At 44.1% G+C, this 13,022-nt stretch overlaps 1 protein-coding gene and 2 long non-coding RNA genes across 3 annotated transcripts in view; 2 read left to right on the top strand and 1 right to left on the bottom strand.

Moving 5' to 3' along the window:
* Window positions 1-13,022, top strand: part of LOC116543885 — a 373,403-nt gene that overhangs the window by 55,457 nt on the left and 304,924 nt on the right. The window lies entirely within an intron of this gene.
* LOC116543866 (zinc finger protein 429-like) overlaps window positions 1-13,022 on the bottom strand; it is a 785,602-nt gene that overhangs the window by 623,385 nt on the left and 149,195 nt on the right. The window lies entirely within an intron of this gene.
* Window positions 3,174-6,344, top strand: LOC116543883. Its single transcript, XR_004265737.1, has 2 exons — window positions 3,174-3,431; window positions 6,163-6,344. It is a non-coding gene; the product is annotated as an uncharacterized LOC116543883 (long non-coding RNA).

The raw sequence follows: 13,022 nt of genomic DNA, 5'->3' as shown, positions 1-13,022 counted from the left end.
AAAAAAAAAAAAAAAAACATTAGTTTTAGATTCCCTATACTTAGCACTCTGATTTAGTATATCTGAAGTGTCAGTGACATATATATATATATATATATATACTATAATTTATCTGATATTTGCATAGGTTTAATTATGGATTAATTAAACCTATTAATCTGATATTTGCATAGGTTTAATTATGGATTTTTTGTTTTGTTTTGTTTTGTTTTTTACTTTTACTGCAGCTGCAAAAATATATTCTAGTATGAAAACTTTTTCTAGCCGGGCGCGGTGGCTCAAGCCTGTAATCCCAGCACTTTGGGAGGCCGAGGCGGGTGAATCACGAGGTCAAGAGATCGAGACCATCCTGGTCAACATGGTGAAACCCCGTCTCTACCAAAAATACAAAAAATTAGCTGGGCATGGTGGTGCGTGCCTGTAATCCAAGCAACTCAGGTGGCTGAGGTTTTTTTTTTTTTTGGTGAGACAAAGTTTCACTCTTGTTGCCCAGGTTGAAGTGCAATGGCACAATCTCTGCTCACCGAAACCTCCAACTTCCAGGTTCAAGGGATTCTCCTGCCTCACCCTTCTGAGTTAGCTGGGATTACAGGCACCACACCCAGCTAATTTTGTATTTTTTAAAGTAGAGACAGTGTTTCTCCATGTTGGTCAGGCTGATCTTGAACACTCAATCTCAGGTAATCCATCTGCCTCATTCTCCCGAAGTGCCAGGATCACAGGCATAAGCCACTGTGCCCAACCCTTTTCATTGCTGCTGAGGCAGGAGAATCACTTGAACCCGGTTGGCAGAGGTGGCTGTAACCAAAGATTGCACTATTGCCCTCCAGCCTGGGTGACAAGAATGAAACTTCATCTAGAAAAAAAAAAAGAATTTAAACAGTCACAGTCTAGACTGGTTGAAAACTGGTGTTTGGAACTTAGTGCTAAAGTCTCAGGTACACAACTGTCCACCTGGCACCCAAAGGAAACAATTCTTATTTAGAAACAACAAAAAAACAGTCCTGCTGTGTGTGGTGACTCACGGCTGTAATCTCAGCACTTTGGAAAGCCGAGGTGGACATATCACCTGAGGTTGGGAGTTTCACACCAGCATGACCAACATAGAGAAACCCTGTCTCTACTAAAAATACGAAATTGGCCAGGCATGGTGGCACATACCTGTAATCTCAATTACTTGGGAGGCTGAGGCAAGAGGGTTACTTGAAACTGGGAGACAGAGGTTCTGGTGAGCTAAGATCACACCATTGCATTCCAACCTGGGCAACAAGAACAAAACTCCATCTCAAAAAAAAACCAGAGTCCCTGTAACGGTGGTGCTTTAGTCTGGGGTACACTAGGTAGCAGGGCCTCGAGTGTGTAACCCAAACGGCATTTGAGACAGGACTCTATTAATACAGAAAGTTTATTCTGCCAATATAAAGAATAGGCCTGTGACACAGTCCCAGGAGGTCCTGAAGACATGTGCCTAAGGTGGCTTTTATACGTCTTAGGAAGACATGAAACATCAATATGTGTTGGTTTGATCCAGTAAGGTAGGACAACTAAAGGTGGGCACTTCAGGTCAAAAGTAGTTAAGAGCCAAAGGCTGCATTCTTTGGAGTCTTGGATTAGCCTTCCACTGAATACACAATTTAGTCTGGCTCAGTGAATCTGCATTTTTGCATAAACAATAGGGTAGAAAGGAGTAAAACCAAAAAAAAAACCAATAGGGTAGAAAAAGCTATCAGATCTGCATTTGTCTCAGGTGAGCCTCAGAGGGATGTCTTTGAGTTCTGTCTTTTCTTCACAAGGAATTTCTTTCCAAGCAAATTGTGAGGAAAGTATATGGGTTTTTGTTTGTTTTTTGTTTTTGAGAGGGAGTATTGCTGTCGCTCAGGCTGGAGTGCAGTTGAATGATCTCAGCTTACTGCAGCCTCCGCCAGGTGATTCCTCAGTATACCATAAGGACATTCAAGAATCAAGCGACTCTCCTGCATCAGTCCCCCGAGTAACTGGAAAAACAGGCGTGTGCCACCATGCCCAGCTAATTTTTTTGTATTTTTAGTGGAGACAGGGTTTTATCATGTTGGTCAGGCTGGTCTCAAACTCCAGACCTCAAATAATCGACCCACCTCAGCCTCACAAAGTGCTGGGATTACAGGTTTGAGCCACCACACCTAGCATTATGGAGTTTTTTTTATATTTGCAGCTATCTTATTTAGAAATAAAATGGGAGGCAGGCTTGCTTGACAGTTGCCAGGTTGACTCTTCCATTGGCTTGGTGATTTGGGGGTACCAGCACTTTGGAAGGCCGAGGTGGGTGGATCACCTAAGGTGAGAAATGCCAGACCAGCATGGCCAACATAGTGAAACCATCTCTACTAAAATTACGAAAATTAGCCTTGCATGGTGGTGCATGCCTGTAATCCCAGCTACTCAGGAGGCGGAGGCAGGAGAATCACTTGAACCTAGGAGGTGGAGGTAACAGTGAGCTGAAATCATGTCATTGCAGTCCGGCCTAGGAAACAGAACAAGACTCCATCTCTTTTTTTTTTTTTTTTGAGCACCGCCCCCTCAAGACTCCATCTCAAAAAAAAATAAAAGGCTAATAGAAAGCACACAAACACAAATATAACTAATGCTACTTCTTTTAAAATAGTCCATCCTGCCGGGCGCGGTGGCTCAAGCCTGTAATCCCAGTATTTTGGGAGGCCGAGGCGGGTGGATGACAAGGTCAAGAGATCGAGACTACCCTGGTCAACATGGTGAAACCCAATCTCTACTAAAAATACAAAAAACATTAGCTGGGCATGGTGGCGCGTGCCTGTAATCCCAGCTACTCAGGAGACTGAGGCAGGAGAATTGCTTGAACCTGGGCGGCGGAGGTTGCGGTGAGCCGAGATCGCGCTTGGGCAACAAAAGCAAAACTCCGCCTCAAAACAAACAAACAAACAAAAAAAAAAAACTGACATTTTAAAACATTTGTTATATATTTTTTTCATTTGTGCATAGCCATATGATATATTATTTACAAATGCATATGGCATTATACACAAGGTTGAATGCAAATGCCCCCTGCGGGGTGGGGGCCTACCTCACCTCAGGAAGCCCTGCCTGAAAAGACTGCAGCTTAGACTGTCACTCTTCATTCAGCCCAGCATCTAGTCACATCTTCTGTCACTCAGGGCCTGAGAGGGTGGGGTTTTAAACGTTATCCAATGAGCAACGCCGGGCTGGGGACTGTCCAATCAAGCAGGCAGCGGAAGCGGACAGGACGGCTTCCCGGATGTGGTGGTTCCTTGGTCTCCCCCCTGAAGCTGGAGCTCTAGGTCTCCTCTTCACTGCTCTGTGTACTCTACTCCTAAAGGCGCACCCTTTGTGTCCCTGTGACCAGTGGTATTGGGAGATCCACAGCTAAGAGGCCGGAACCCTCTGGAAGCCTAGAAATGGTGAGAGTGCCGGTCCGACTTCCCCAGATAGGAGAGGGGCTGGTTGGAACTGGTTGGAAGCAGCTGTGGCGGGACCCAGGCCTCCCCGCAGTCAGCTCCACAATCTGCGCCCCAAGTTCCCCTTGTCCAGCTTGGCCTCAGTCCCCTTCAGCCATATGATGGCGGTTGCGCTGACAGGCGGGCGTCCTGTCTTTTCCCTGCGCAGTGCTGTTCCCTGGCCTGCGGCCCTCTATGGGGACCTCTGCACTGGCAGTGCTGCGGCTCTCTCGTGCAGGGGCCACGGGAGGGTCCTCGGGCGAATCCTGACTTGGGGAGCGGGTTTATGGATGGGAAGAGCTTTGTTCTGTGGGGTTCCTTGTTCTTGTTTTCTCATATTAAAAATTTATGGGAGTTACCGCAAAAATATTAAAGAATTTAATCAAAGAGTGGTTCTAGAATTGTGTAGCACCCAGCTATGGTTTGTAGTTTGTCGTCTATGGGTGAGGCTTAAAAGAAAGTCTTCTTTTTTTTTTTTTTTTTTTTTTTTTTTTTGAGACAGAGTCTCGCTCTGTTGCCCAGGCTGGAGTGCAGTGGCTCGATCTCAGCTCACTGCCACCTCCGCCTCCCAGGTTCAAGCAATTCTCTGCCTCAGCCTCCGGAGCAGCTGGTATTACAGGCGCCTGCTGCCACACCCAGCTAATTTTTGTATTTTTGGTAGAGACAGGGTTTCACCGTCTTGGTCAGGCTGGTTTGGAACTCCTGACCTCGTGAACCACCCACCTCGGCCTCCCAAAGTGCTGAGATTACAGGCGTGAACCACCATGCCAGTCCGAAGGAAAGTCTTTTTGTTATTACACGTACTTTGAATAAAGAGACCCCCTCCCCAACAGGCTTTGTTTGAGCAACATGCTGTTTATTCACCTGGGTGCAGGTGGGCTGAGGCCGTAAAGGGCGTCAGCAAAGGTTGGCGAGATAAGAGTTGGTTTTATAGGTTTGGGTAAATCTTTTGGGAAAGGGGCAGGAGTGTTATGGAGTAAGATCAGTTACGGTGGTGGGTAGGGGCAAGGAATATACATTACCATAAATTCAGTTACAATGGTGGGTGGGGTAAGGCCTAAGAGTAGTTAAGATGGTAGGGTTGGGGGGAGGGATATTCACAGAGCAAGAACAGTTAAGATGGCAGGGTGGGGTGAGGAGTATTCACATTATCATAATAACAGTAAAGGTGGTAGGGTTGGGTGAGCCTTCTTAACCAGGGGAAGCTCCTTTGGGCTATTAAATGGCTAACGCATGTGGGGTTTGGGGGGTGATCAGCCAATGCAGGCAGGACTTCAGACTTTCTGGGTCAGGCATGCACATGGAAGACAGACACTTTTATAAAATGCATGATGAAGGAAACCAAATTTAGTAATTGATTAGGTAGAGTTATGTAGTATCTTAATTTGTATATTAAAGGTAAAAATTTCCTGGTTTTGTAATCAGAGCTAAATTGGCAGTTTATAGTTGCTGAAGCCTGAATTTTGTTTTTCTGAATAGATTAATTAAAAATAATGTAATGTACCTGAGTTAGATTTTTTTTTTAAATTAAAGTAGGAACCCAGGGACTAGAGAGTCTTCACTCTAATTGTCTGCAACTTAATTATTTTCACACTCCACGGGTAACTAATTTGCTGCATTTTTTTCACCTGTGTCCCAAGCAAGTCTTTTTTTTTTTTTTGATGGAGTCTTGCTCTGTCGCCCAGGCTGCAGTGCAGTGATGTAATGTTGGCTCACTGCAACCTCTTCCTCTCAGGTTCAAGCTACTCTCCTGCCTCAGCCTCCCGAGTAGCTGGGATTACAGGTGCCCACTACCATGCCCAGCTAATTTTTGTATTTTTATTAGAGACGGATTTTACCATCTTGGCCAGGCTAGTCTTGAACTCATGACCTTGTGATCCACCCGCCTCGGCCTCCTAAAGTGCTGGAATTACAGGCATGAGCCCCCAAGCTGGCCTCCAAGCAGAGTTTTAAGCCTTCCCCATTTCTCCAGCCTCACTCTGGCTCTTAGTAAGATACTAAATTTGAAGTTTCTTCTAGTGTTCCCAAATGGCAGTTCTTCCTCCCTAATTCGTTGACAAAGCATTAAAAATGGCCCCTTTTTTTTTGAGATGGAGTTTTGCACTGTAGCCAGGCTAAAGAGCAGTGGCACGATCTCAGCTCACTGCAACCTTTGCCTCCCAGGTTCAAGTGATTCCCCTGCCTCAGCCTTCTGAGTAGCTGGGAGTACAGGTGGGTGCCACCACACCTGGCTAATTTTTTGTATTTTATTAGAGATGGCAGTTCACTATGTTGGCCAGGCTGGTTTTGAACTCCTGACCTCATGATCCGCCCACCTCAGCCTCACAAAGTGCTGAGATTACAAGCCTGAGCCACTGAGCCTGGCCTAAATGGTGCTTTTAATAAGATTTGTTATTTGTTTGTAAATATTTCCTGTGAAAAGAAAGCAAATAATAATCCCCTGACACTGTATCGTAGAAAATCCCTGTCTCTTTTCCTTTTATCTTCTCTGGGCACTGAAATTTTATTGGAATGTTTTTGGGTAAAAGTTCTGCTTTGGAAAATGTTTAGGGTGGGTGATGTGTCATCAGCCACCCTTTAGTTTTTACCTGGTTCTGGGTTTCAGTACTATTTGGGATAAACCAAGATATCTGTTGTGGTTATGTCATCTAGAGTGTCTAGTGGATGTCAGCTTCTGGTTTATTTTCTCCCATAGGATGACCTGAGGTATGGAATGTATCCTCTAAAGGGAGCAAGTGGATATCCTGGGGCTGACAGCAATCTTCTGGCGCACTCTTATTTTGAAAGGTAACCCCTTGAGATGTTGAAAATGCCTTTGGGATTAGCCTAACAGTGAGAAACCCTGTCCCTACTAAAAATACAAAAAAATTAGTTGGGCATGGTGGTACATGCCTATAATTCTAGCTACTCGGCAGGCTGAGGCAGGAGAATCTCTCTTTTTTTTTTTTATTCTACCCAAATGAGAATGAAAGGAGAATCTCTTGAACTTGGGAGGTGAAGGTTGTGGTGAGGCAAGATGGCGCCATTGAACTCCAGCCTGGGCAGCAAGAGCAAAACTCCATCTCCAAAAAAAAAAAAAGATTGTTGGCCGGGCGCGGTGGCTCATGCCTGTAATCCCAGCACTTTGGGAGGCCGAGGCGGGTGGATCACGAGGTCAAGAGATTGAGACCATCCTGGTCAACATGGTGAAACCCCGTCTCTACTAAAAATACAAAAATTAGCTGGGCATGGTGGTTCGTGCCTGTAATCCCAGCTACTCAGGAGGCTGAGGCAGGAGAATTGCCTGAACCCAGGAGGCGGAGGTTGCGGTGAGCCGAGATCGCGCCATTGCACTCCAGCCTGGGTAACAAGAGCGAGACTCTGTCTCAAAAAAAAAAAAAGATTAAAAGATTGTCTTCTAGGCCGGGCGTGGTGGCTCACGCCTATAATCGAAGCACTTTGGAGGCCAAGGCGGGCGGATCACCTGAGGTCGGGAGTTCAAGACCAGCCAGACCAACATGGTGAAACCCTGTTTTATTAAAAAAAAAAAAAAAAATCGGTTTCCTTTTTTTTTTTTTTTTCAGGATAAATGTTTGACAGTGAATATCTCTGTTCAAATTCTGTTATCTTGATTTCTGAGTTTCATGCTAAATTTTATGAGACAAAACTTGGGTACTGCCTAGAAGTGTTTCCATATGACTAATTGCTGCATGATTTTTAATGGAATTAATAAAATAATACATTTATTTTCTAAAAAAAAAAAAAAAGATACTTTTGCTTTTCTTTTTTTCTTTCTTTTTTATTTTTTTAAAAAAAGGATGGGGTTTCACCATATTGGTCAGGCTAGTCTTGAACTCCCAACATGAGGTGATTCGCCCGCCTTGGCCTCCAAAGTGCTTGGATTACATGTGTGAGCCACCACGCCCGGCAGCTTTTCTTATTAGTTAATGCATAAAATGTTAAGCACCCCATCCTGCCCATGGTGAAACCCTGTCTACTAAAATATAGAAAATTAGCTGGGCATGGTGGCACGTGCCTATAGTCCCCAGCTACTCAGGAGGCTGAGGCAGGGGAATCGCTTGAATCCGGGAGACGGAGGTTGCGGTGAGCCGAGACTGTGCCACTACGCTCTAGCCTGGTGACAGAGCAAGACTCCATCTCAAAAAAAAAAAAAAAAAAAAAAAGAAAAGTTAAGCACCTTAAAATTTTCTTTCCTTACATGAACACTGGGTTTGTGTAATTTTGCTCAATTTTTCAAACACTTAGTTTCAAAAACCAAGTGAGTAACTCTAACATGAAAATTAAAGCTTGAGCCGAGTGACTCAGAGCTAAAGTTCATATTGAGCCTTCAAAAGGAGGTTATTGAAGGCCCAGTTAGTTTTTTCTGGAGAGCCTCCCCTGCAATGTCCCAGCCTGCTCACTCCAGTCATGGAAGAAGCCCTTCTGCAGGGAGAAGCTACAGAGTCCTGGAAAGCTACAGGCAGATGCAGTTCTGGTTAAGACATAAGGAGACAAGAGAGTCTTACTGATGAAGGAGTTGTTATTGCTTTAAGGCAGTTTCTAGACTTTGTAATATGTAACAAAGTTACATTTCTGTAAAAGCCTTTGAATTCTGGGGAGCCAGTGGTTCAGGGTAGTTGTGGAGCTTAAGAAGGCGAGGCTACATGTTCGAGGCCAGCCTGGCCAATAGAGAGAGCTCTGATCCATTGAAAAAATAAAAATTGAACTACAGACCCGGGCATGGTGGCTCACACCTGTAATCCCAGCACTTTGGGAGGCCGAGGCGAGCAGATCACCTGAGGTCAGGAGTTTGAGAACAGCCTGACCAATATGGTAAAACCCCATCTCTACTAAAAATACAAAAGTTAGCCAGGCTTGGTGGTCTGTGCCTGTAATCACAGCTATTCGGGAGGCTGACAAGGGAAATACTTGAACTTGGGAGACGGAGGTTGCAGTGAGCCAACACGGTGCCACTGTACTCCATCCTGGGCAACAGAGTGAGACTCTGTCTCAAAAAGACAAAAAAAAAAAATTGAATTCCAGAGCCAGGCTCAGTGGCTCACATCTGTAATCCCCGCACTTTGGGAGGCTGAGGTGGGTGACTCACTCGAGGTCAGGAGTTTGAGACCAGCCTGACCAATATGGTGAAACCCCGTCTCTACTAAAAATACAAAAAAAAAAATTAGCTGGGCATGGTGGTGCGTGCCTGTAATCCCAGCTACGCAGGAGGCTGAGGCAGGAGAATTGCCTGAACCCAGGAGGCGGAGGTTGCGGTAAGCCAAGATCGCGCCATTGCACTCCAGCAGCCTGGGTAACATGAGTGAAACTCCATCTCAAAAAAAAAAAAAAAAAAAAAGAATGCCTAACCATCTGGGAATGCACCCCAGCAGGTCTCAGCCCTATTTTCCCCAACCCCTATTCAAAATGGATTTGCTCTGGTTCAGTATGCCTCTGACAATTTCCCCTTCTTTTGTACAAATAAACCCCTTAATCATAACGGTTGTAGAGGGATGTAGATTCATCTTCTGTAACTACTTCATGCTGAATATGGGTGATGATATTCTTGCTTAACTTTCAGGGTGTTTTGTTATTTGAAGTAGAGAGGAGCCCATTCAGAACTCATCGGTATGGTGAGGGCCATTCATAACTCTGAGTTCCAACTAAAGGTTATCTCAAAGATTAGTAAGTGTTTAAGAAAACTTCCAGCCAGGGCATGAGTTTTTTTTTTTTTTTGAGACGGGGTTTCGCTCTTATTACCCAGGCTAGTGTGCAGTGGCACGATCTCGGTTCACCGCATTCTCCTGCCTCAGCCTCCTGAGTAGCTGGGATTACAGGCACGCGCCACCATGCCCAGCTAATTTTTTGTATTTTTAGTAGAGACGGGGTTTCACCATGTTGACTATGATGGTCTCAATGTCTTGACCTCGTGATCCACCCGCCTCGGCCTCCCAAAGTGCTGGGATTACAGGCCTGAGCCACCGCGCCTGGCCTATTTTATACAGTTCTTTTGACTTTTCCTCGGTTGTATGTTTTATAATAAACTGTTAACTACAGTGTTTTTCTGAGTTCTGTGAGTAGCTTGATCAGATCATTGAACTTGAGAAAGGGCTCGTGGGTCCCCAATTTTTAAACAGTAGCTCAGACACATAGATGGGCCTATGGGGTTTGTGACTGTCATGTGCAGTGAGGACAAAGTTGTGGAGCTGAGCCCTGAACCACATCTGTGCTGACTCTAGGTGGTGTCAGAATTCAAATGTTAGACATTGAGTTGGCGTTAGAGAGTTGCTGGGTGTTCAGCAAAGTCTACAGATTTCATGCCAGAAGAAAGATATCACAGAGGCCTGTCCTGGAATGGAACTATGGGTGTCTGCGAATGGGGGGCTCTGCCCTCCTATACGTAGGCTGTCACACTGTTCATTGTCCTGTGACTCCAGGTTTTTTCCCAGGGTGAGAGAGAATGAAAACTCAGAGGAAAGGACCTCTGATGACAGATTCTCTATGTCCTTTTATCCGTCATCCTCAACTAGGCCTCTATGACTGTTCCCTCTTTGTGTCCATGTGTTTTTATTATTTAGCTCTTACTTATAAAGGATGACATGCATTTAGTTTTCTATTTCTGCATTAGTTTTCTAAGAATAATGATCTCCAGCTCCATCCATGTTGCTACAAAGGACTTAATCTTGATTTTTGTTTGTTTGTTTGATTGTTTTTTGAGATGAATTCTTACTGTCACCCAGGCTGGAATGCAGTGGGGCATGATCTTGGCTCAATGCAACCTCTGCCTCCTGAGTTTAAGTGATTCTTCTGCCTCAGCCTCCTGAGTAGATGCAATTACAGGTGCCTGCCATGATGCCCAGCTAATTTTTTGTATTTTCAGTAGAGATGGGTTTTTACCATGTTGGCTAGGCTGGTTTTGAACTCCTGGCCTCAAGTAACCCTCCCAAAGTGCTGGGATTACAGGCATGAGCCATAGCCCTTGGTTTTGTGTTGTTTTTATATGGCCACATAGTCTTCCACAATTTTTATGTACCATATTTTGTTTTTATTAAACTTTTAACATTTTATTTTTTAGAAACAGGGTCTTCCTCTGTCACACAGGCTGGAGTGCAGTGGTATGATCTTGGCTCACTTCAGCTTCAACCTCCAGGGATCCAGGAGTCCTCCTACCTCAGCTCCTTAAGTAACTAGGACTATAGGCACACACCATCATGCCTAATTTTTATTTTTATTGATTTTTATTTATTATTATGATTATTACTATTTTGTAGAGATGTGGTTTTGCATTTTGCCCATTAGGTCTTGAACCTCTGAGCTAAGGGAAACCACCAGCCTTGATCTCCTAAAGTGCTGAGATTATAAGCATAAGCCAGTTCACACTACCATAGCATAATTTTTTAATCTAGGCTTTCATTTATAGGCAATTAGGTTTATTTTATTTCTTTTTTTTTTTTTTTTTTTTGAGACAGAGTTTCACTCATGTTACCCAGGCTGGAGTGCAATGGCGCGATCTCGGCTCACCGCAACCTCCGCCTCCTGGGTTCAGGCAATTCTCCTGCCTCAGCCTCCTGAGTAGCTGGGATTACAGGCACGCGCCACCATGCCCAGCTGATTTTTTGTATTTTTAGTAGAGACGGGGTTTCACCATGTTGACCAGGATGGTCTCGATCTCTCGACCTCGTGATCCACCCGCCTCGGCCTCCCAAAGTGCTGGGATTACAGGCGTGAGCCACTGCGCCTGGCTGTTATTCACTTTTTAATAACAGTCATTATGACTAGTGTGAGATGGTATCTCATAATAGTTTTTATTTTTTTGCATTTCTCTAATGTGATGAGCATTTTAAAAACATTTTTGTGGTCAGGTGTGGTGGCTCACACCTGGCCAGTATGGTGAAGCCCCATTTCTACTAACAATACAAAAATTAGCCAGGCATGCTAGTAGATGCCTGTAATCCCAGCTACTTGGGAGGCTGAGGCAGGAGAATGACTTGAACCTGGGAGGTGGAGGTTGCGGTGAGCCAAGATCGTGCCATTGTACTCCAGCCTGGAACACAAGAACAAAACTTCGCCTCAAAAAAAATTTCTGTTAGCTACATATTTGTGTTCTGAAAAACATCTGTTCATGTTTTTGCTTACTTTTTAATGTGGTGGTATGTTGTTTCCTTGTAAAAGTTTTTAAGTTTCTTAATTCTGGATATTAAATCTCTGTAAGAATTGTTTACAATTTTTTTTTTTAAATTTTGTAAATTTTCTGTTTAGTCTGTTGATATTTTCCTTTACTGCGAAAAAGCTTTTTATTTTTATTAGGTTCTGTTTGTCAGTTTTTGCTTCATCATAAATTCTTTGATAGTTTCTATGCCTAGAACGGTATTTTCTAGGCTATATATCTTTCAGGTATTTTTTTTTTAAGTTTTGCATTTAAGTCTTTAATTCATCTTGAGTGGATTATTTTAGTTATTTATTTATTTATTTTTGAGACAGAGTCTCACTCTGTCACCAGGCACCAGACTGGGGTGCAGTGGCAAAATCTTGGCTCACTGCAACTTCTGCCTCCCGGGTTCAAGTAATTCTCCTGACTCAGCCTCCTGAGTAGCTGGGACTACAGGTGCATGCCACCACACCCAGCTAATTTTTGTATTTTTAGTAGAGACAGGGTTTCACCATGTTGGCCAGGATGGTCTCGATCTCTTGACCTCGTGATCCCCCCACCTTGGCCTCCCAAAGTGCTGGGATTACAGGTGTGAGCTACAGCGTCCAGCCTGAGTTGATTTTTATATTTGGTGTAAGGGGACCGTTTCAATCTTCTGCGTAGTGCTAGCGAGTTTTACCAGCATTATTTATTAAATAGGGTGTTCTTTTCACAATCCTCTTGTAATCTTTTTCAAAGATCAGATAGTTGGAGGTGTGTGGCATTGTTTCTGGGCTCTCTATTCTGTTGTATTGTTCTGTGAGTCTGCTTTTGTACCAGTATGATGCTGCTGTGGTTATTGTAGTGTAGTTTTTTTTTTTTTTTTTTTTTTCCCATTTATTTATTTTATTGCATTTTAGGTTTTGGGGTACATGTGAAGAACATGCAAAATTGTTGCATAGGAACACACATGGCAGTGTGATTTGCTGCCTTGCTCCCCATCACCTACATCTGGCATTTCTCCCCTTGCTATCTCTCCCCAGCTTCCCACCCCCCACCCTCCCTCCCCTATTTCCCCCCAACTGACCCCAGTGTGTAGTGCTCCCCTCCCTGTGTCCATGTGTTCTCATTGTTCAACACCCACCTATGAGTGAGAACATGCGGTGTTTGATCTTCTGCTCTTCTGTCAGTTTGCTGAGAATGATGGTTTCCAGGTTCATCCATGTCCCTACAAAGGACCCTAACTGATCGTTTTTGATGGCTGCATAATATTCCATGGTGTATATGTGCCACATTTTCCCTATCCAGTCTATCATCGATGGGCATTTGGGTTGGTTCCAGGTCTTTGCTATTGTAAACAGTGCTGCAATGAACATTCGTGTGCACGTGTCCTTATAGTAGAATGATTTGTAATCCTTTGGATATATACCCAGTAATGGGATTGCTGGGTC

This window comes from Sapajus apella, unplaced genomic scaffold, assembly GCF_009761245.1.
Source record: "Sapajus apella isolate SASKATOON/1434 unplaced genomic scaffold, GSC_monkey_1.0 scaffold199, whole genome shotgun sequence".
Classification (NCBI taxonomy): Eukaryota; Metazoa; Chordata; class Mammalia; order Primates; family Cebidae; genus Sapajus; species Sapajus apella.
The sequence above is the reverse complement of the archived record's forward strand: the minus strand, read 5'-3'. Positions and strand labels throughout refer to the sequence as shown.